The following is an 8,197-nucleotide window of genomic DNA, read 5'->3' as shown; positions in this document are numbered from 1 at the left end:
AGTACTGATGTCTAACTGCCAACGCATTAGGGGTGTCCTGTACGCAACTAGTTGGTATTCCGCGGGTGACGCCTATTGTATTCCTTTTAGAACGTGTAATAGCTTGCTTTACACACGCAGCGTGTATATGAATCTAAAATTATTTTTAGAGATCCTTATTATAAATGTCCTCGAATTTTCTAGCACTAAACGAACATTACATCGCTGGTTTTTCGTGATTTTGTTAGTAATAGAGCTTTTGGTGACAGAGCTAGTCTATCGTCATGCTTATTTCTGCCCTCAAGTCAGCATTGTTGTGTTTCGGCCTGAAAAGCATGGTTGCCAGTGACTACTAGCAGACGCCCGCAACTTCGTTCGCGTGAAATTCAGTTTTTTACAAATCCCGAGGAAACCATAGTTCTCAGGACAAAAACTAGCCTCAACGAAAACATGATTCCACTTTCTTACTAATCAGCAGGTAAAACAGGATGTTAGTTTTCGCTTTTTATTTTAATGGATACGTTTTTGGGTCGGTTGTATTTTTTTTATTAATGTTTTCGTCAAAAACTTGATAACATAATTGACTACATGGACAGTTATATTTATGCACTGTTCTTTGCGATGGACGTTGGGGTCCCAAGGTGCTGGAATGGAGACCCAGAAAGCGCAGTGTTGGTCGACCTCCCAGTATGTGGACCGCGGACATCAAGCGGATCGCAGAAAACCGCTGGATGCTGGCGGCTCGAAACCGTTATGCTTGGAGGTCCATACAAGAGGCCTATGTCCAGCAGTGGATGTCCATCGGCTGATAATGATGATGATGATGACTGTTCTTTGGTAATTAATCTGTATATACTATACAACGTTTTCAGGAGACAGTTGGAATCAGATGACCGCACTATGATGTCATGCACATTTCAATCATCAAGCGCTGCAAGTAGCTGAATTAGTTCAGTGGCTCAGAGACAATTGATGCCCTTCGAAGGACGGTTCAGTTTATATTTGGGTTAATGTCAGTTACATGTAAACGGGATACTTTGTTTTCAATCTATTGAACTTAATTACAATGTGTGATGATGACTTTTTTATTGCTGACGCCTCTTTATTACAATTTATTTATTATTTATACTTATAACCGTGATAGATAGGATATGACCTCTGCCTTCAATTCGGAAGGCATAGGTTCGAATCCGCTCCGGGCTTGCACTTCCAACTTTTCAGTTATGTGCATTATGAGAAATTAAATATCACGTATCTCAAATGGTGAAGGAAAAACATTGTGAGGATAATTGCATACCTGCGAATTTTCTTAATTTTCTGCGTATGTGAATTTTGTCGATCAGCATTCGGCCAGCATGGTGGACCATTAGCCTAACCCCTCTCATTGTAAGACGAGACTCGTGCTCCACAGTGAGCCGAATATGGGTTGGTAATTATGATGATGTCAATCTAATAAAGAGTAATAAAGAGGTAAAGTTTCTGAGGTGGTATTGTGGGAGTAATCTCTGAATCTACTGCACCGGTTTTGATATTTCTTTTACCAATAGAAAACCACATTAATTGCGAGAGCTGCTAGTAATCTAGAATATTTTTTTGTATCAGTGATTAATGTTATGAATTCAAAAGTTGATATGGATAGATGTTACTCAATCAAACGAACAAATCTCAAAAAATTTAGTTTAGAGATAGATTATGGTCTCGAACAGTACCTACGTAATGTAGATTTTAATCCGATATTTCCAATCGATCGATTTAACCAATATTTCATTTCCCTTCCATTTAGTAAAAAATACTGTGGTAATAGTCGTAGCTTATAGATGGTACTGACATAGCTTAGTACTTTTTCCAAAAAAAAAATCGTCTATAAATATTTAGATATAGATAGATTTACGTCCAGAAATAAATTGTGTAATTAAGTTTCGGTGTCACCCGGTGGTTTTCCTTTAATTAAATCGGTCGAGAGAGGCAATTGTCACAAATTGTAACAATTAATAAGAAAACTTCCATTAGAGCTTCCCAAATTGGGTTAGTAATTGTTTTCTACGATACGCTACCTGATTAATACTTTTATTTTATACCAAACAATTGTTCGTAATACAAAATTGTTATAAAATGTGGCCACCTTTTGGTATTCTAAATTTTATTTAAAAAAAGCTTACATCGGCCACAATAAAGTTTCACCCACGTAGTTCCCGTACCCGTGGGTACATGGGGATCAAGTATAACCTATATATGGGCTAATATAGGATTCTAATGCTGCAAGAATTTTTCATATCGGTCCATAGTCTCGAAGCCTTTTTTTGCAAACAAACAAGAATATGTTTCTTCTCATAATAGAAAAAAACGGTTGTTATTATAAAATAAAATAAAAATAAAAAAGCCTTTTACTAACATTATAAAAAAAAACTAAAGGTATTTACTTAATTAAAACTACATATATTTTTACTGTTATTACACCCGCTTTTTATTCATTTTACTTTTGTCGAAAGTATTTACGCTTTATTATTAGGATTTCGTTGCCGTAAAGAATCAGCTATTTAGCAATATATGTGCAAATTACACCCATATACGAGAATAAACACAATGATTTACAGTTTCAGTACGTTTTACATATTTTGGAAGCAGAGTAATGATAATAATAAAGCCATATAACCTGCAATAAGCACATTTGTGTCACCAAAGACATTTCTCTCAATATTCCACGGTGTCCGTAGTTAAATTTTATGCGAATGTGCACAGACCACTCATTTCATAGAGATAACAATAATTTGTGATTGTATAGTATTGATAGTGTCTTATAGCGAAAAGCTTCGACCAACGCCTTAAGAAGCTTTCGCTTAACTGTTGGATCAAGAGTCGGATACAAAAGGCAGTGATTCTTGAGACGGCGCGTATTACTAGAGAAGGTTCCTCACTCTGGAGCCCTGACCACCGGTTGCTTGGGCACTCAAATGTGGGAGGGTGAATTTTTTTTATAAATTTTTAATAATGTTTTGTATTTTATACTTATATTGTTAAAAATTAAAAAAAAGAATTAATAAATAAATGACAGATAATAAAAAAAATTGTGATTGTGCCATAAGTTGTTTTAGTCAATGGTCTTACGAGTACACCGAAAAGCTTCGATCAACAACTTAAGAAGTTTCTTCACTGCTATATACAGAAGGTTAAGTGATTCTTGATTTTTAATAATTTTTGAAACTATTACTCTAAAAATGATACAAACATACAAACTTTCAACCCATTTTTCACCCCATTTTATTTTCATTTTAGGGTCAAAAACTACCCTATGTTTTGCGTTAAGGTCTCATTTACTACTATACCAAAATTTATCTTAATCAGTTCAGACGGTTAGTCATGAAAAGGTAACAGACAGACAGACTTACTTTCGGATTTATAATTGAAATGTATTGATTTACAATACTTATCGATGATGATGACTTATCGCAATTCGAAGAACTATATACCTATAATTAATTATCATCATATTCTATGTTTTCCTTTGCACAAAAGAAAGGATGATATCAGGTACTGTAAAATTGTAACGGTTCTAAGTATAGAAGGATTCTACTGAAATTTTTATAGAGATATTGTATGACAATTCACCTAGCTAACTAACGATGATGATGATTTTTAATATTATGCTGATGATGGTGATGTTTACGATGATGATGATGTGTTTCATCTGTTAGTTTATTGATCTGTGCGTGCCTCTAATAGCTGGGCGCGTGTTGTGTTGACCCTTGCATTAAAAAGTGTCGTTTGTCTAGGAATTGGTGCGCGGGCCACTGATCGCACAGCACTAAATACACATTACTCCGCGGCCTAGTTATGCATCAGGGATGATCAACAATTGGGAGATAAACGGAGATATCGAAGACTGAGAACACTCCAGGGTGCTAAAGATGTGCGCCAAGAGATAATGAGATGTTTTCTACTCTCTCTCTCTCTTTCGTTTCAAAGCAACAAAAGACAGAGTGATATTGATGCTTCGTTGCGATGGTACGATAGAGAGAGAGAGAGAGCTAAACGTAGTCAAAATCTCTTGGCGTGCATCTTAGACTTGCTTATTTTCTAATAAGATTTACAGGATATGACATGTCTAACATTTTCGCCTTAATATAGTGTATTTTCGGATAAATACATTGTAATATACTTACAGACCCACGTTGCAGAATAAATAGATAGTCGTATATAAAAATATATAAGAACGTTCAGTGCTCTACAACTCCCTAAAAGTTAAATCGTGTTAAAACTGATGCTACTTGGCAATTAAAATACAAAATTACTTAAGTATTAGTCCGTCATAATTAGGTGTTAGACTTACAACTACAAGACAGGTAGGTATAGGTAGGTATACTTAAAATTTTGGTGATAACCGAGGGACTTAGCTTTTATAGTATTTATCCAATAACGTATTATACGAGTACTTTATTTAAAAAATATTATTGTAGTATTAGAAGTTGATTTTAATAAAATACTGTTGGCAAATAGGCGGCAGTTTATTTTTAAGCCTCCTTGTAAATATTTACAATATTTATATACTTAATATAACTAATATGTAGCTTTTTTTTTAAAAAAAAAGCTCTCAGTGCTTAAATTTTTCTTTTAAAAAACTTTTACATATGAAAGGTTTGGTACCCCTGCCCGCCTAGACGTAGTGCGTGCGAGGCTTGCGCGCACGCATATTTATTGCTATCCCGGAGGAGAGGCGCGCAATCGCAGCGGCGCGGGCGGGCCGCGCAACCCCTATACCAACTGTTCAGGTAAGCTGTGATTTTTATTACTATTAAAGTTGAGTAGCCAAAGGTTTTTAGAGTAGGTTTTTCATTATATATACTAGCAGAAGTCCATAATTTTAATTACACTGGGATTTTTGTAACTACCCAGGTATGATATTAATCAAACAATGCCAATAGTTTTCTTAATTTCCATTTATTAAAATAAGTTTATCATTATAATTATTTTACTCGCATACATCCGCGATTATATGTATATTTACATGGTTTTTTCTTGGTAATTTTTATCCAGATCCGAATTCCGATCTTAAAACAAAGCCTGATTAATCCAAAAATTGTCTAATACACTTACGATGAAAATCAGTAGTTGTGGAGAATATAGTGAATATGCCGAGAATGAATTATAAATAATGATTAAATTATTAAATATAACTATAAAAAAGGGAAAATATTTTTCCATACAACTATTTTTATAGTGAAAAGCTAATTCATCAGCATTCATCAGCATCAAAAATTTTTAGCTCCACAGTTGAGTCGCCGGATTCGAGTACGCATATTTTGATCCTCCCCTGTTGGACTATTGTATTATATTCCCATTGTAAGGATTTTCGTTTAGTTGTAATCTCAGACCAATTACCATTGTGTGTATTACGATTTCAATTTATAGTTGTGTGTAGTGTAACGATACAGAATATATTTATTGGTGTTACATTTTTTTGATGTGTGAGTTTATCTCGTCCCCCTCAAAAAACGACGTAAAATTTTGTTGGTGAATTTGAGTGTGATACAAGTCCAAAGGGTTACTAAGGTTTTAGTTATGGAGTCACAGGGAAAGAAGCTCTTTTTAATATAAGATTAGTTTGTTCAAAGAAAAGAAACTTAAATGCTTTTAGTATATTAAAGATACAATGTAGTAAAGTAACTAATTAGTAAGGTTCCGATTCCGGAGAATGTGGTTTAGAATCCGGTTAGGGGCATGCAACTCCAACATTTCAGTTGTGTGCATTTTAAGAAATTAAATATCACGTGTCTAAAACGATAAAGAAAAACATCGCGAGGAAACCTGCATATCAGAGAATTTTCTTAATTCTCTGCGTGTGTGAAGTCTGCCAATCCGCATTGGGCCAGCGTATTGGCCTAATCCCTCTCATTCTGAGAGGAGAATGAGAGGGATTGAGCCGAATATGGGGTGATAACAACGACGTTTGGTCAGGTTGAGGATTGCAGGGTAATAATAGTTGGGCAAATTAGTGTGAAGCTTTGCGACTACGCGATTACCTTATAATCAACTTTAAATTTTATGTAGGCGCTTAACCGACGAAAAAAAGGAGGAATGTTCGTAATTCGACGCGTATATATTTTTTAAGTATGAACATCATCATCATCATCATATCAGCCGATAAACGTCTACAGCAGGACGTAAATCTTTTGTAGGGACTTCCAAACATCACAATTCTGAACCGCCTGTATCCAGCGAAGCCCTGCGACTCGCTTGATGTCGTCAGGGGTCCTGGTTAGGGGTCGATCAACACTTCGACATTGACTCTTCGAACCATGTGCCCCGTGCATTGCCACTTGTTGAGCTATGTCGGTTACTTTGATTTTTCTAGCGATCTTCTCATTTCTGATTCGATCATGCATAGCTCTTTTCATCGCTTGTGGTACGACTCTGTGAGCCCTCTTGTTGCATAGTTAGCAAACAAGTCTTGGAACCATACATGGTCATCATTGCCAATACGCATTGTTGGAAGACTTTGTCTTCAGGCACTGAGGAATTAAGTCAGTTATATCAGTTAATTACATTAGTGAATTGTAAATAGCCTTAATACTTAGTTCATCAGTTCATTGAGTGGAATTTGTTCGATGAACTTGTTGTTAATGGATACAATGTTAATAATCTTGAACTTCGTTAATTAATGTTGTTACATGGATTTAGATCAGAGTTGTTATGGAGAGTTAAGGCCGCAAAATTCTCAGTAAGCAGGACTGAGTTGAGAATTCGACGGGGTTTAATCCATGTGTCTCGAAGAGCACGTTTAAAGTCGTAGTTTCCGATCATTAATATTAATATCTATACTTATAATAAAACTGGTCGAATTCTATACATTTATTCGCAATTTGAGATTTTACTTATACCATTTGTAACAACAAACGTTAGCGTGGCATAACGGACGACGGCGCCATCTATAAGTTATACTTATAATACGAATTCTGTACATTCTGTTGTTGGGGGCATTATATAATCGATACTGAAGCTAAAAATACTTTTCTTTTAATTTATTGTCTGTCTGTGTTTTTTTGTTATTCGGGCAGCACGCTGGAACTCAAATGAAACTAGGCACAATTTAAGACCATAATATGGAGAAGATTATAGGATACTTTTTATTGCGAAAAAAAAAATATAATAAAATAAGAAGGGGGTGAAATAGGGGTTGAAAGTTTTTATAGAAAGTCCTTCATTTTTAGAGTTACAGTTTTAAAAATTTGTTAAATCTGTTGTCTAAAGTGCTGAAATAGGGCTTAAAGCTTACATTGATTTGCACGCAAACGAAGTCACAGTTGTCCGCTAGTCTAATAATAATCGTCATATAGTCAACCTAGACTTAGAAGTCTAAGTGCGTCAATTCTCTTTGGAGGAGGGTCCTAGGTCAAAATCTCTAGAAATCGAATTTCGAACCTCCTCCATTTTTAAAGTCGGTAAAAACAAGGCCGACAAAGATGATGAGACGTAGGTTTCGATTTTATAAACTTATTCATAAAATAGCGGACGCCCGCAGAAATTCTGTTTTATTCAAACAAATTCTGCGAGAACCGTGGATTTTTCCGGGATAAAACTTAGCCTTTATGTTGTTCAATGCCCTTCTCTATTTTACTTAGTGTAAGCCTTGTAAAGTAGGTAATGTATGTATTAAAATCGGTTCAGCCATTCCAGAAAAACCGAAAGACAGACACAGTCAGGCAAATAGACAGAGAGAAAGAAAAAAATGCTTGATTGTGTTTTAGTATCGTGTAAATAATTTAAGAAAACACAGTTACTTATATTGAAATCACAAACTGACACGTATATTTTATTTATATATATTGATGATATTGATGTACATAATGATAAAAATTCCTTCTGAACACGTGCGTATAAACAATTGAATATCAATACATTCCACGCATTGAGCCAATTCAAAAGGTCAACGACTGCCCAAATCTGAGTGATGAAGGAGGTGAAACATTCATAGCCACTTGATGGTCACAAACAAACAGCCTATCTGTCGCTAAAATTAATTACTGTAGGCGCCAATTGGTACTGTCAACTTTATTCAGACATATGTTCGTTGGTGCCAGATACAGGTTACTGGGTCACATTCATAGAACGAGAAAAGTAGGGGACAGTTTTAGCGTATTCGTGTACGAGTAATTGGATGATACTATTTCATATTTGACTGGTAGATGGTCTAATTTTGTAACTGTTTCGGTTCCTGGAGATT

Source organism: Bicyclus anynana, chromosome 10 (genome assembly GCF_947172395.1).
Source record: "Bicyclus anynana chromosome 10, ilBicAnyn1.1, whole genome shotgun sequence".
NCBI lineage: Eukaryota > Metazoa > Arthropoda > Insecta > Lepidoptera > Nymphalidae > Bicyclus > Bicyclus anynana.
Note: the sequence above shows the minus strand (reverse complement) of the source record.